The sequence below is a fragment of the Buteo buteo genome, chromosome 14 (genome assembly GCF_964188355.1).
Source record: "Buteo buteo chromosome 14, bButBut1.hap1.1, whole genome shotgun sequence".
Lineage (NCBI taxonomy): Eukaryota > Metazoa > Chordata > Aves > Accipitriformes > Accipitridae > Buteo > Buteo buteo.
Genome location: NC_134184.1, coordinates 7,743,561 through 7,761,159, shown reverse-complemented (window position 1 = coordinate 7,761,159; position 17,599 = coordinate 7,743,561).

Genomic DNA, 17,599 nt, shown 5'->3' with positions numbered 1-17,599 from the left:
GTTACAAAAAGTAGACTGGTTCCAGCAACTCAGAAGTAGTAAGTGGATGCTAAATAACTCAATGGTTGTCAGGCTACATGAGCAGAAGAAAATGAAATAATAAAAAAGAAAGACAACTTTTAAATCTTGCAAGTTGCATGGAAGGAAGGACACATTTCATTTGATTTTATTTGAAATAGTGTTGGTATCAGATAAATTAGATATACCTTCTGCCAAACTGTTCACTCAGTTTTGGAAGCAGATGGAATATTTTTATATTGTCAGACCTACTAGGTGAGAAATAGTCCACTTGGGCTATTTGTGAACAACTCTAATTCATTCCATTATTTTATTAGACAACTGTCAAGAGACTTAACATGTCATGTGATTTAGTTTTGGATGTGAAGAGGAAATTTCTGAGCTCCTGGAATTCTGAAACGAGAGACAGTTGATGTGTTTTTACAAAATTTTGTTTCATATATTCTTTAGATTCATTGGCAAGAAAGGTGTATGTATTCTGAGATGCAGAATGCTCTCTTTCATGCTTCACAACAAATTCTAATTTTCTTTTCGATTATTTAAAACAAGGTTAAAATGTGATGATGTCAGTGAGAAAACTTCACCTGTGTGGCACCTGCACATGCATTTTTATAAACTCTGTTTAAAACTCTAGTTTTAAACTAAAAGGGTAGAATGGAAATAAAACATTATTAATCGTTATATATTGACTCTGTCCTCAGCTATGTATGAAAGACAGCATGATTCATGCTCAAAGCAGCTTGCAATCAATGAGCTAAACCACATCATGACCAGAGCCAGTTTCTGAAGAAAGAGAACACCTCTATAGGCCAGTGTGAGATTTGATCCCAGACTTTCATCCACCTATGGCAAGAACAGTATTTGAACCATTTTATTGGATTATGCAGCTTTTGCTTTTCGTGTCAGTAACTGATACTGCTACACACTACAAGGGATCAGGAACATAACCTCACTTCTTGCACCTCTTTAGGGTTCATCATGGATATTCCACATAAATAGACAATGCTGACCCTCAGCCAGTGTTTTTTAGTTCTGCATTCTGACACAGAGTTTATAATATCCCAACTAGCAGACTAATAATAAAACAATCACAGAAATAAATTCTACTGGAAAGTAATTATCCTGTTTTCAGAACAAGGTTTAAATAAGTAGTAAATGAGGTATAGGGCACATGCTGAAGAACAGTGAGAGTAAGATAAATTGTCAAATGGTCATTAGAGTTCTGTGGAAGGTTTGTTTCTGTTGCAGTTATACAATATTATTATGACTATGGCAGCTGAGAGGAAGCGGCAAGCACAGTGAAATCTTTGTAGGTGCCTATCCACAGTGCTGGCATAAACACCTTCATAAAAATCAGTTTCCTAGCCTAACTCATTAATTTTCTCTGAAAATATAGCCAATAAAGAAGGATTAAGAGATAGCAATGAACCTTATAAGATTGGAGAAGTCATTCAAGAAGTTTGAGGAGATTACCCTTTCTCCCAAACTTTAGCTAAATTCCACACCATCTGCCATCTCTACTACTGAAGCCAAGCCATGGTGGAGTCAGGAGTGCAAGATTTATGACTGAAGAATAAAATCCAGATCCAGAAAGCAACTGATTCTCACCAAGTATCTTGGTTCTGCCCCCAGGGTTGCTACATATTTTATAGTAGACAGTCACTGAATACAATACAGTTATACCTCAGAAGCAAAGACCAAACCTCTGTCTGCCATGCATTTTCAAGCCCATACGCCCATTTCTCCAAATACTTTCAAGATCTAGTACCTGAACACGAGGATTTGGTGATTTTTAGTGGGATTTTAGATTAGAATTTGGGCATTAAATGCAACTTTTAAATTCCCATATTTCACTTTAAGCATCTTTGTGAGTGGTAAATTTTCTGACTAATAGAAAACTCCCTGTATGATCCAGCAGTTAAAGTATATACCTCAATGTAGAGGACCAAACGATGACCCACAGGCAGCTTTAATTCTAACCATTTGTATCTTGTTGAGTTCTTGGTTTTGTAACTTCAGCATTCTTTTAACACAAACATGTAAAATATTTAAAGTATGTATTTTTGAGTGGTAAATAAAAATAAAATTACTAGAATTAAAAAAAAAAAAGGCCTATCCAGGAAGGATTTATTTGATAATCCCATTTTATAAATAAAGGATGGGTCTCTTTTATCCATCCATCGTATTATTAATTCTCTCATTAGGTAGGAATATAAGACAGTGATATTCCAGTCCCCTGCTACTGAGGCAATTTGCTAGCATGGTGGTTCAAAAGGGAGCTTCCTAAATAGATTATTTCTTCACAAAGATTAAGGAAAATGTACTCAATGAAGCAGAGAGATATAGCAAACACTGGTGGTGGCAAAAAGAAGGAAAGGATTTAGACCTTCTAAGAGGGCTTAAAGTGAAAATGCTTGGGAGATTTCTGATGGTGGTTATAGGTGAAATTAGTAACATAATTTACATTATGAAAACAGGTAGGAATAAACATGCACTTTCTTGTGGATATTTAAGGAAAAGAGGGCTTATTTATGCTCTCCTGCTTGGTCTGGAGTATTGATAAAAGAGTTCTCCTGTTTCCACTGTGAGGAAGATGATGTAGGTTTGACAGGGGATGGATGGGAAGGGACCAGGAGCCAACCTTATAAATGCTAGAAGGTGCAGCTGATACAATGTGTAAAGAAAGTTAACTAGTCCAGGAAAGGACAACCTCATTTATTCTTACCCAAAACATGCAGGAAAACTGAGAACAGCACACAGTACTTTATTCCAGGTAGATGGTAAAGATAAAATCTATAAACAAAAAGCTTACTTGAACTATTAGTTCATGATTAGACAAGATTAGTCAAGAATAACTGGGTGACTAATTTTATTTAGTTGTGATTATAGATGCTACCTTCTCCCAACATCGACCGCTGGTTGTGATCCATACACATAATTAATTTGGTTCATCTAAGGATGCCCTTTAATATACCTCATCCCCTACAACCTATCTCAAACCAAAAAAACCCAGCCAAACAAAAAGCCAAAAACCAACACAAAAGCAAGTTTATATAACCTATGCAAAAATACCCCAAATTAAGTAGTTCTATAAAAGCCAACCAAAGATAAACATGGCTTATAACAGATATTGTTTAAAGATTGACAGTCTTTCCACAGTTAACATTTAATTTAATCAAGATGAATACATAAATGACTACTTGGTTTATTTACATTTTCTTGGTCTTCTGGCATGACATGACTATTGTTAGATGTAGAGCTTCTATTAAAGGACTTTTTCATCAGGTTTATCATTCTGAACTTGCTGCTGCAACTTCTAGCACTACCAGTGAACAGCAAAATTGAGAATGATACAGCTCATAGGTTTTGCCCTTTATCAGCCTCATGCTAATTAATGCAACACAGATATTATTTGCATTACTTCAAAAGTAAAAAGTTGCTTCCTGTAGGATTACATCACTATTAGGCATTTCTTACTCTGTGTGAGTCAACACAGCATTCAAAACAGGGATTGTACAAACTTCATTTGTGATAATAAGCTTAATGAGCAGCACTGAAAAATGTCTAAAGAACTGAGTTATGATGACATAGTATTTGCCAAATAGAGTTTTGTATTTTTTGTGTATTGTTTCGTTAAAGACACACTAGCTCTTTTGGCATGCAATTGAAAATGAAAATAGCAATGTGCATTTTAAACATCTGCCATGCTGGGCAATCACTGGAAGGGAAACAATCTCCAAAACAGATATAAGATGTAAAATTAGAACACTCAAACTGGTTCCTTATGAAATAAGATGGTTATAGTGTTTTGTTATGTTTTCTGTTGCCAAATCGGTAAAATTCCCCAGTTTTAGTGTGCATTGTTGACAGGGAAAGGCAGGAGGGATCAATATATAAGACCTATTTCTTTAAGAGATGTAATTATAATAGCCCAATTTAGTATCAGAGGGAATGGTTGAAAATGCTGGTACACCAACCAAAGTGAATGTCACCTAACTTAGTCATTATATGCAAGCAGAGCAGAAAACAAAGAAGAAGTCTTATAAGGCTTCATACCTACAGACGGGGTTTTGCCTGGTACCCAACAACCCTTGTGGACCCAAACCTGAGGGAGTTCCTCTTTATTTACTAGCTTCCATGTCTGAGAAATTTAGCATCTAGAAGACGCTGTTCTGAAGAGCTCCTCTAAAATAAATTTACCCCAGGAAAGAAACACAACACACACTTAAAAGTGAAACCAAAGACTTCATAGGAAATAGATTTCCCTGAAAAGAAACATACCATCTTTTGCCCTAAGTGTATCTGAGACTTCTGTATGGGTCTAAGACTTATGACAAAAGATGTACAGGAGACTCTTGCCCTTCCAAAGTGGCATTTAAGAGCATGGAGATACTCCAGAGAATTACAAAAATTTGAACTAAACTCTTAAATGTAAAATTATGCAGATGGGGGAAAAAAGACACAGAGGCAAGCTATATTAATTCTGCTTTGGACTACAAGAGTTTCTATAATCTCTCTGGAAAATAATAATGGATGTTGAGAACATAAGAAAAAATAGGAGAGATATGCCCCATATTTCAGAATTCATACTGAAACTATTTGAAGTTGAAAATTTCAAAATATTTTTGCTTCTATTTTTTGTAAATTGGAACATACTTTTTAAAAAAAAATAATGTTTGGTTTGCAACATACTTTTTTTGTTGTTTATCATGTCTGACAGTCTTTCTTCTATCATTTCATTTTCTGTTTTGGTATTTATCACCACACTTTCACTTTCCTCATCTTTTTCTTCCCATTTCTGTCAGTCTGCTCTCTATACACATAAGCACATCATCACCTATTTACTCTGAATGAAATAGCCAGCGTGGTGGGCCTTGGGCATGTCAATAATTCATATTGCACAGCAAAGAGGATTGAGAAATACTTGTGATCTCTGTAAATCACCTTGAAAACTGATTATATCTAGGATGATAGAGATCAAAATGATCTGTGAAACACTGCATTTCGGGATGGAAAGGTGAGAAGACAGTTTTCCTAGTATGAAGGACAAATCCATATTTATTTATTTATTTTGTAGAAATGCTGGTGCAACTTCACCAGATAAGGCTTTTTTTTAATCACTTCCCATGACCAATATTATACTATTTCTAAAATAAATTATCCACTTAAAAAAAAAAAAAAAAAGGTAATATGAAGGACAATTTCAGACTACATTGGTCACCTAGGATTTTGTTGCTGGATAGGTACATCTACATTTTTTCTATTTATGTTAGCTTTGCTCCACAGAACTTTGACAAGGCTGTACATGAAGAGTCAGTGTCTCCTTTTCGATGCCATATGTTTCTGAAAACTATTTATTTGTTTTCCTTCATTTGTTAAATCTTTTAGGCATTTTTTTTAAAACAAAATGGTCAGTGTCATATAAAATGTGCTGATAAAGAATCCTTGCATGGGATACACACAAGGTAGTCCTCTTCTACCGAAACATAGGAGAAGGTTGTAGCAGATATTCAATGGGGAAAACTCTAAAGTAGTTGTGGGTTAACGGAGCTGTGATCTGTGTGATCTATAATGATGTTCTACAAAAGCCAGAAAGAATATGTGTTATGATGTAACAATCACAGTTGACACTATTGATGGTAATCGCAAAAGAAAAGCTAAAAGCTAAACAGAATGTTGCAATAATTTGGAAAGTTTCTGCTCTGATTCAAGGTTGAGTTCATTTGGCAAATGTCCCTTGTTATTTGTATTGTAAATACCTCTGCCTGTGTTATAGTGATAAAGGCCTTGAACTGCAAATTTTTCATTTCTTTCATCACCAAATTCCATCTGTGTCAAGCAAATAGAGGCCATGCCTACACTGCTGCACAAGACAGTTTTTCTGTGGTTCCTACATCTTGGTGAATGCCCAAGACACATCCCAGCCACACATTAGGACAAGTTATCAGCATGTAATAGCCCTTTCCTGTATTCCCAGTTACACAGGAGGGGACCTCTGGAGCACAGAAGCCATCACTTCTCTTAAATGAGTACAGGTCTGGATGTCTAGGATACGAGGCCCAGGAATACATCAACAACAAGGCTAGTGACAGCCATAAAAAGCTAAAGGCGAGGACCAATACTGAAAAAACACACGACTTTCTTTTTTTTCAGGTTTCTACATAGACTCTTTGAGTCTATTGTAAGACAGAGTGAGAGCAGGAGCTCTTCAGAATCCCAAATTTAATTACCTTCCATCTGAAAATAAACAAGAAATGGATATAGGGTGACAAAGAGCAAAAGTTCATCTACGCTACAATGCAGTCAACAATTGTGGGCCAAGGGTTCTCTAGGTAATAAACTGATAATTTAGACAGACTGTGTCAAGAATATCAGTGGTATTTCTGCAGTGCAGATTTTTCTAGTGAAGGTCTCCCAGATGTGCGAAAATGGAAAATATTCAGATGCTTTTTGTCAAGTCAGCAACTCTTTCAAAAAGGACTCACTGTATGAATGTCATACCTGTATCACTAATTCTGCTGTAATGTGGTTAGCTAAAAAAAAAATTTAGTCCAAATTTGTCCTATTCAATGAAGTAAAGTAGTCATCCTTTTTGACCTAATATTTATCAGCTCTTTAACAAACATCAGATGCCCCAAAACTGCTCTTACTTTTTTGTTCTCATATTCCTTGGATTTTATAGTATTTATATAGAAAAAAAATTGTAATTTCTCCCCACTGCAGGAATCATGGAATGAAGTTCCTGCTTGTGCCTAACTTATTTTAGATTATTTTGAGATTATCTTTTTATCCTTAAAAATAATGATGGTATTCGAAACACCACTTGTTGTGGTTTAACCCTGGTAAACTAGCTAAACGCCATAGAGCCACTCACCTACCGGAGGATGTGGAAGAGAATCGGAAGGGTAAAAGTGAGAAAATTCATGGGTTGAGATAAAGACAGTTTAACAGGGAAAGCAAAAGCTGTGTGCACAGGTAATGCAAAATAAAGAATTCATTCCCCACTTCCCATGGGCAGGCAGGTGTTCCGCCATCTCCAGGAAAGCAGGGCTCCAGCACACATAACGGTGACTTGGGAAGACAAATGTGACCACTCTGAATGTCCTCCCTGTCCTCATTCTTCCCCCGGCTTTATATGCTGAGCATGATGTCATATGGTCTGGGATATCCCTTGGGTCAGTCGGGGTCAGCTGTCCCAGCTGTGTCCCCTCCCAACTCCTTGTGCCCCCCAGCCTGCTCACTGGTGGGGTGAGAAGCAGAAAAGCCCTTGGCTCTGGGTAAGCCCTGCTCAGCAGCAGCTAAAACATCCCTGAATTATCAACACTGTTTTCAGCACAAATCCAAAACACAGCCCCATGCCAACTACTGTGAAGAAAATTAACTCTAGTCCAACTCTATGGGCCAACACCAGTACACCACTGTAGAGTAGTTAAAGATAAACCCTCACTCTTCAGTAGGGACCGCTACAATGCTGCATTAGCAGAATACAATTTTTGCAATCTACACCGTGCTTAGGAACTGTTGCTATAGTCTACCAGGAGCCAAGTATTTCAGACCATATACAACCTATTAACTTCTTGGTCCATCTTCAAACCTGGTTAGGGGAAATGTTTACAAGAATATGTTGTATTGCTCCGCTGCAGCCTGAGCTGTTTTGAAAGAGCTATTGCTGTTTTGTTGCTGCATTGTGCTGCTAGGACAGGTGGAAGAGGAAGATGAAAGCAAGTAAGTAGTTATAAATCACTTCTAATTGAGCCTGATCTTTGAAAATGACATGTAAAAAGGTTGTGAACATAGAGAATGTTTAAATCTTGTTTGAAAAAACAAATAGGTAATGAAAAAAATTTAAAAGGGGGAAGTGAATATTTTAACTATTTTAAAAGATTATGTCCATAACTCTTGACAAGGTAAGTGTTTGAAAGAATCGTTCTGAAATGGCACGAGAAACATCATAACAGAAATTTATTTTTCAAATAACCATAGTACCAGGCTTTTTTATAAGGAGGGTCTCCCGAACAAAATTACAGTCTTATTTTCTGCTGTGAATAAACATCCTTTTTGCTGCTATACCACTGATAATCTAAGAGGTTTTTTCATGTCATTAACATATGTAGAAGTATTTAGAAAATCGTGACATGAATTTTGCAGCCAAAATTAATGAAGCTGACTTTTTCATTCTTGGCTTTTGTTGAAATAATAATAAAAGTTATACCCAGCAATCTTAATACCTCAATTTATAAGTTTTTGCTTTCCAGCACATCAACCCATTTTTTGGCCCACATAAGTATATGGAAACTGAGCTACACTGTCTCAGTATAATGCAATTCTGGGAAGTCATCCAAATCTGGGAATGCTGTTTTATGATCAGCACATCAAAAATGGATAGATAACTCATCTCATAGTCAACTAAGAAAAGCATACAACCGAGGAGTTTGAAGCTGAGATTTTGTATTTTATAAAAATGGCACAAGACACTTTCTTGTTTCCTTACTAAGAGTGCCAGACTTTGTACTCTTTGAAAGACCCTTTTCCATTTACAGTTGTTTTATTAACAGGCAATACAGTTCAAATAGTCTTTTATGCAGCCAAGATATCTTCTATGCAAATATTAAAGATTTGCAGGCAGAATCACAACACAGAGTGGTGTTGTCTACTGTTTAAAATCTACCATAGCAAAGCTGCAATTAAACAATATCTCATTGCTTGCAAAATCTTTCCAATCTAACAGTCTTTCTGCTTCAGTAGTTTACTGGTTTCCTTACCCTGGAATCTGAAGGTTATTTGAAAAGAAACAGACAGACAATTTGTCTTTGCAGGAGGAGTAGATTAGGGAAACAGTTTAGAAAGGATGAACTCTGGAAGTAGCAGAGCTGAGTGTCTAAAATAATATTGGAAATTGCTTTCCAGTGCTGTTTATGTTCTCTGGCTTCAAGAACATGCAATGCGGGATGATGAGTGTCAGCTAATAAACATGACAGCTCCAAGAGGGAGTCATGAAATGACAGCAAAAACACCTGGTAAGTATAGCAGTACCCAGAAATCCCAGAACTTCAAAATCACAGATTTGTAACAGCTGAGGAAGGTAGCAAGATATTAAATGCGCAGCCATTCTTTCACAGGTCTGTAGCAGGTTACTTGCCATGGGAAATAACCTGCAAGTCAGGTTTACTTGCTGTTGGGCTTTCAGCCTTTGTGCTTTTGAGGCTTGTAGGATACCCAGATCACAATCCCATATTTCAGGTTACATTACCATTTACGGAGCCTTTATCAACAAATCACCTTAAAAAATATAGTTAGTTTCAGGTACAATGCACACTGATTGGCAATGGTTCTCTTAAAATCTTCTCCTTAACCTTTAAGCTATTTCTTGCAACTAAATGGGTCATTTCAAGAGCAAGGTTCATTATTATATCAGGTGGAAGAAAAAGCTCATTTAATCTTCTCAAGTACAATCTGCTCTGTGCAGATCACCCCAAACGCTGTCAAAAGCTGAAATGCACCGCGCAATTTTTATTATTTTTGGTAGAGATTGAATGACAAAATCCAGGCTTAATTACAGAAAATAAAATCCTCCAGAACTGTAAAGGAGCAAATGTCACAGGTCATCTATACCCAAATATTTTAGAACAATAGGTTGAGCATAAGAAGCACACACACAAATAATCCAAAACCCAACAACCTCTAATAAAGATAAATTCTGAAGTAATTCTTTGGAGAAGTTTAATAGAATAAAAAAGAACAAACCAGTTGGATGAGCTTGATACAAAACATCCTTCACTCCTTGTCATGGAGTTTAAATTAAATTCAAATCAATTTCAGATCTCCTCTGCCCATCCCATTCTGTGCAGAATTTTGAACCTGAGGCTAAAACTGATGAAACTAGTAATTTGTAGAACAGCTTGCCTTACCTTTAAGAAGGCTTGTGCATATCAAAACAATAAAAAGAAACAGGGCTAGGGCCAGAGGCAGACAGGAGAAAAGAGGCAGTGGGGCAAAAAGCTGTGTACTTCACTGTTCTTCAGCAATGCTGGTTTTATATTAAATTTCATCTCCCAGGAATAAATGTCATTCAAAATATTGAAATGATGGACAGGTAATAAGAAACTGTGCCAGCTGAAAGGGCAATATGACTAGAACAAAAGAGTTGAAGTGGGGCGAGGCAAGGAAATGGAAATGGGAAGGGAAGGGAAGGGAAGGGAAGGGAAGGGAAGGGAAGGGAAGGGAAGGGAAGGGAAGGGAAGGGAAGGGAAGGGAAGGGAAGGGAAGGGAAGGGAAGGGAAGGGAAGGGAAGGGAAGATGTCTTTTCTAAAGGGAGAACATCTTTTGCTTTCTAATTCTACTTTGGTTGAATTCTGCACATAACAAGGTACATCTAATGAAGTCATTTCATGTACTATTTGAGACTATACAAGATACTCTGACCTCATTAGAGAGGAAAAATCATGAATTAGGCATCTGTATGGTGAATTACAAGGTTGAAGAAAACTGTGGCAGATGCTACACAGCATAACACGGATGGAATATCATTTTAGCAATATAATTAAAACTGCCGATATTATAGTCAAATTGAAAGCTAAGTATGCCAGTTAGAATTTGAAAGGGACAGAAGGAAGCTGAACCTGAAGACTTTATTTGCACATTAATTTCTGAGTAGTTATCTATACACTGCAGGGGGTGTGCATGAATACAGGATTCTGAATCCTGTGTTACGAATCATTGCATGTCCTGATAAGCAAGGTAGAGATGGTGACTAATTATTATATATAAATACATATGTCTTTTTTAGTAATAACAGAAGTAATAGAATGTATATATTAGTGAAAATATAGGTTGCCATGTGGAAGATACATACATCACTAAAGATAAATGACAACGAAGGTTACAGTACAGAAGGAAAACATGACAAGGAAGGAGTATCTCAGAAATATACTGCAGAATGAGATAAGCAAGATAGCAAGTGAATGGAATATATTAATGGTAAAGAATATAACTGACATCCCAGCTGCTATTTTACATCAAAACTCCTTCTTCTCTCCCAGCCTCTTCCAAACTTGTCTTTATCAAACACTCGTATGTACAGTTTCAAGATGCTGAAAGAGGAGTTTCAAACTTTTCTTCTGGAAAGAACTTCAAGATATCAAGATACAATTACAGTACTCCCGTCTATTAATTTGTGTAAATTATTCAATGTTCCTGAAAAACAAAACAATTTTGTTGTGTGCTGTGTACTTTGCCGTTCTTCAGGAATGTTTTTACATTAAATTTTATCTCCCAGAAATAAATGTCATTCAAAATACTGAAATGATGGACAGGTAATGAGAAACTGTTCCATTTGAAAGAGCAATATGACTAAAGCAAAATAGATAGGGCCTCTTTTGTCAATTTTGTTGATTTACAGTACCTGAGAATCTGACCCAGGATAGAAATTTTTGTTTCCTTTTGTTTGCATTTACTTGTGCTATGAAGAAGAAAGCATGGCAAGCATATGGGAAAAAAAAAAAAAAATTACAGCTCATCCAGACTCCTGTTTTCTCCAGATGTTGCTCAGAAATGCAGAAGAAAACCAGAAAGAAATGGTTTGTTAGCAATGAGGAAATAATTTACAAACAAAAGAGCCAAAACTGCCATTTCTATGTAACCCTGCTGCAGAAGTTTGGCCTGGGTACAAACTTCTGGGTAATCTGAGATTGAACAATAACTTCAGAAATACAGAAATAAACATCAAAGTATACTTGAGGCCATAGTGTTAATCATGTTACCAATCTCATTTATATTTGTCTGTTGAAAAGATTTAATGGGAGTGAAGTTAGAATATTCTAAGAGACATGTTTTAGGGATTAGATTCAAAAGCAGCTGAGTTTGCTCAAAATCACTACAAAATTTTTTGTTTTTTTCTGACAGCAGTTGGATTCAATGGGTATAGTGTTTCCATGCCTTGGAAAGCATTACAATAACTAGTGCTAGCAGGCAGAAGGAAATGTGGCTGCAGGCAAAAAAAGAAGGCTGAATCACCTCTCTCAGTAGGAGCACTGACCTAGTTCAGCATAAGCTTGTTGCAAAACCAACAAGTAGGGAGAACTATCTTCTGACACTGCTTAAATTGGACTGTCAGCTATGGAAGGTATGTAAAATGATCTAATTCAGGTTTTACACAAGATTACCTGAGCTAAATTTGGGGTTCAATTTCAAAATCAAGGCTTAAATCCATGGTTTGCAACTAAATTGCATTTTTCCCCTTTCTGCCCAGTTTGTTTTCTCCTCCACCCCATGTTAGTGATCTACTCAGATAACAGTTCAGAGAGCATTCACAGCCCTGAAAAGGAAAGGGTTTAAGACATATTCTTCTCATCAGTATTTCCAATTAATTAGTTTGGGCTATACATTTAGCACTCTGGCTGCTGTAGATTTCAGCACAGGTCATTGGTAAAAAATACTCCTCATTTAAAAGCTCTTTCTTTCTGCCCATAAGAATCCAAGGTGAGGAAAACTTAATGTAGCCCATTTTATGTTCCTAGGTTAGGTACTGCTATATTTGAAAAGTAGATGTTAGCGTGAGCCATGGTAATTCTGGCAATCTAACTCTGATGCCTAGGTTCCCCATAGAGTCAATATGAAGAAAAAATAGCTTTGATGGTGACTGCTTAAATGGAATGACCCAGGTAAACACCTCTAAGAAATTTAAACTCAGAAACCATAGAAGCTATTAAAACCACAAACTGAAATAATGCATTTTGGTAAAAATATTTTGCTCACTTCTTTATGGTTGGAAAAGAGATTCTTTCATATCACTTAGTAGTTAAAGCATCAGTGAGGGATGTGTTATTCCTTCATCAAGGACTGCATCTTGCTCTCTTCCTGATGCTGCAAGTTTTATATTTTCGGATATACAGTTATGCTGCTTCAATGCATGGGATGTGATACTCTGTTGATTCTGTAGCTCTACAGACTGCTAGTCATGTCATCACCTGAGAAAACCTACACTGCAGTTGACTTGAGCACTTCTTAAAATGCCCGCAGCAACACGAAAATCTTTAAGGCAGACCAGGCTATGTCTGAAGAGGAGACAATCTGTGTTGTTACGTAGGGCTGAACCTTCTACATTTGACTTCAGTCCAGTCAGAATTAATTTGCCTGGATCTAGCCTACCGGAATTAATCTATTCGGTGCTGAAGCAACTGACAATTCAGAATTCTTCTGTTAATCTGGAGTTGCTCTGAACCTTTTTTAAGATCTCCAGCAATTCACAGGGAATCTGATTTGTATTATTTATCTTTTGAGAAACTGGAAGGATGGGCAAAAGAGAAGTCAATGTCACATTTTGGCCTCATATTTCTACAATACATTGCTTTCCTTACCCAGTGCAACAGGAGGGGAAATAAGATGAAAATCTCCCATGTCTCTGAAGCATACTTTTTATATTGAAGATAGAATCACAGATTCATACAGGTCAGAAAAAACTTCCAGAGGTCATCTAGTCCAAACTCGTACTCAGTGTACCTCCAGCAGGTTGCTCAAGGCCATGTCCAGCTGATTTTTAAATATCTCTGAAGATGCAGATTCCACAGCCTCTCTGGGCAGCCTATTACAGTGCTTGACCACCTTTATGGCTTTTTTTTGTTTTTCTTATATAGAAGGATTTTATTTCATTTCCTTATCCTGTGTTCCAACTTGGGTCTGTTACCTCTCTCTTTCTACTCTGCACCTCTGAGAAGTTTGGCTCTGTCGTCTCTACATTCTCACATTAGTTGCTTGTAGGGAGCAATAAGATCCCCCTTAGCCTCTCTTCTCCAGGGTAAACAAGGCCCATCCTTTCAACATTTCCTCATAGGGCATGTGGATCAACCCCTCAGCGATCTTGATGTTCCCCGGCTGATCTCAACCCAAAATTTCTTTCCTTATGCCAGCTCTATGAACAGAATCTGGTATGCATCATTGGCCCATTCTGTGTATGCATCTGCAGTTCTCTTTTCTTAATTCAAGTAGAAAAAAAAAATATTCACTCTTTTCATTTGCATCCTGCATTGTTTGCCAGAAAGATACTCTGCTCACCGCTAACAGAACAGAGGTCACACCTGCTTGATTATTATACAATTATACAATCAACAAATGTCACAGAAAACTCTTGGAACAATTGCCTTACAAAGTATTTTGAACAAATTGTGATGAATTAGTAACCTCTCTTAATACTGTATACTTTTAATCCTCCAGTTGCTAGGTATATAGAGCAGAATATATTATTCCCTACATACTTACATATATGAACAACTTTAGTTTGCATTTTCCTTTATTTCCAGTGCAAGTAACCTAGAATAGCTCAGACTCCTTGGAGCCAGAGTTTAATGAAGGGCTATAGCTTAGGCTACTTTGTTCATTAATTCTAAATTTAGCCCTGGTATTAAACTAAACACTGAAGCAATGGATTTTTTTTATAACATCATGTCTTAACTCTTACAAAATAAATTATTTGTACCAGTTTACTCAGAATGTAAAACAGAGAACAACTAAAAAAGGCTCCTTTTTATAAGTGAGAATTTATTTTAATGACCTTTTTTTTTTTAAATCAAGATTCTGCTCCCATTTTGTAAGATTACTGTATTGTGAATGCTTGGCATATTTAATGAGTTACGGGACTTTATAAATTATAGAATAGAATCATACAATCACAGAATGATTTGGGTTGGAAGGGACCTTAAAGGTGATCTGGTTCAACCCACCTGCCATGGGCAGGGACATCTTTCAGTAGATCAGGTTCCTCAAAGCCCCATTCAACCCATCCTTGAACACTTCCAGGGATGGGGCATCCACAACTTCTCTGGGCAACCTGTTCCAGCCTTCACCACCCTCATCGTAAAAAAATTCATCCTTATGTCCAATTTAAATCTATCTTCTTTCAGTTTAAACCATTTCCTCTTGTCCTGTCACTACTGGCCTTGGTAAAAAGCCTCTCTCTGTCTTTCTTATAAGCCCTCTTTAGATATTGAAAGGCTGCAATAAGGTGTCCTGGGAGCCTTTTCTTCTCCAGGATGAGCTACCCCAACTATCTCAGTCTTTCCGCATAGGAGAGGTGTTCCAGCCCTCTGATTATTTTTGTGGCCCTCTCTGGACCTGCTCTAACAAGTCCATGTCTTTCTTGCACTGGGGACCCCAGAACTGGATGCAGTACTCCAGGTGGGGTCTCATGAGAGCAGAGTAGAGTGGGAGAATCAACTGCTGGTTATGCTTCTTTGGATGCTGCCCAGGATATGATTGGCTTCTGGGCTGCAAGTGCACATTACTGACTCATATCCAATTTTTTTGTCCACCAATATCCCCAAGTCCTTCTCCACAGAGTTATCTCAATGAAGTAATTCCCCATTCTCTACTGATATTGGGGATTGCCTGGACCCAGGTGCAGGACCTTGCACTTGGCCTTGTTGAACTTCATGAGGTTTTTTCATGAGGGTCCTTTTTACCCTTAAAAACAAATTTACCCTTTTACCCTTAAAAAAAAATGGGGGCAATATTTCCTTTTCTTCAGTCGCTTGGGCCTTCTGACTGCCATGACTTTTGAAATATGACAGAGAGTTGGCAACTACATCAGCCAAATCTCTCAGGACTCTGGGATTCATCTTGTTGGGTTCCATGGACCTGTGTACGTTCAGATTCCTCAGGTGGTCTTGAACCTGATCTTCTCCTACGATGGGAGGGACTTCATTCCCCCGGTCCCTACCTTGAGGTTCAGAGACTTGAGAGATGTGGGAAGAGGGATTACCAGTGAAAACTGAGGCAAAATTTGTTGAGGACCTCAGCCTTCTCCATATTGGTTGTTACTAGTTCTGCTGTCTTCTTTAGTGGGGGGAGGGACGGGGCGGGCGGTGGTATATTGTCTTTAATCTTTCTTTTCTGAGCAACGTACCTGTAGAAGCCCTTATTATTATACTTCACATTCCTTGCCAAATTCAGCTCCAGCTGTGCCTTAGCTTTCCTGATCCCATCCCTACACATGTGGGCAGCATGCCTGTATTCTTAACCAGTGTCCCTGGTTCCACTGCCTGTGCATTTCCTTCTTATCCTTTAGTTTGACCAGGAGGCCCTTACTCAGCCATGCTGGTCTCCTGCCTTCCTCACCTGATGATAAACTTATATGTTATTTTGCAAGAAAGCAACCAGATATTATTCAAAGGAAGAAAGCTCATAGGAAAAGAAGTTCAACAAAAAAGATTCACCGATGCTGTTAATACAGTCATCTGTGGGACTGTGATTTCAAACAGCAAAACAGGGAGTATGCCTAAAATGCTCTTGTTTTATGTGGCAGATTATTAATGGAAGGAAAAAGATTGCATCAAGCTCAGGAGACTATGCTTAAATTTATTGTATTTCAATATATTTACAGAAGTAATAAACTGATTTGCTAGGAACTGAGAGGAAATTTTTTTATAGTTCTTATGAGGCCACAAATTCCATAAAAATCCCTCTATGTATTCATAAGATTTTTTTAAAGGAAAAAAAAAAGTACAGTAAACTCATGCTAAAATATAATTTTTATTTTGATGACTATGGATTCAGTTTGCACAGAACATTGTATTGCTACTCTAGTGGCCATTCTGGATTGGGTTCAGTTGCTTAAACGTAAGTACCTAATGTCATCTGAGGTGCCACAGGTACCCAAGTTGCGTGACCAGCACTGGCAGCCAGGTTCCTGGACTTCCCAGAGATCTATGCCTTGCTGGAAGAGCTGCTGGAGACCAGGTGGGATGCCTCACAGGCCCTAGAATAACAGGAGATACCTAGATGAATAAAACCAATCTCCAGGCTTGTTTTCTACTTGCTCTCTCTTAAATATTTTATGTCTTCTTTGAAGACATAAAATAAATGAAACTGATTAGCATAATGCGTGGCAACTTAAGTAATAAAGTAAATTGCATTAAAAGTCACTCAGATGTTTAACACATGTAGTGTTACAAGCTTCTAATATAGTTACGTCAGTTAAAGACCTTAAAGTATATGCAACAAATCTGAGTCCTGTGTTTGACACATCTCTCTCTCTATTCACCCCTCTTATCATCTGTTGTTCTTGTGACAATTCACGTGAGCCATATACTTGCACACACGCCCCTAAACAATCAGTCGTGTCATATAGTTCTCCTGTAGAATTTCTATAACTTTCCTATGAACAATGTCACAGTTATCCATCACTCCAGTAAAATGCAGCAGGAACTTGAGGTTTTTATAAGATGTATTTATTGCTGTTTTTTGTAAAACATAGCTAGACTGTAGACCCTCATACTCATAATACTTTATTTTTCTTCCACTGAACAGTTTCTGTTGAAGCTTTTATCTACTCTCTGTTGTAATCAATGTGTTACTGTCTCTAAAGTGATACTTAAAATTTGTTCTGAATTTGCAAGTCTGGTTGTTTACATCTTTTTATTAACTGACATTACTTCTGTAATTATTACCTGCATAAAAAAAAGAAAAAAGCATTTTGTTAAAATCTCTTAGCTTCCTTTCAATGTATTAGACACTGTATGAGGCAATGAAGTAGTATCATCACTCCATGAGACTTTCATTGCAGTTCTGTATCCCAGACAATGCTTCAGTT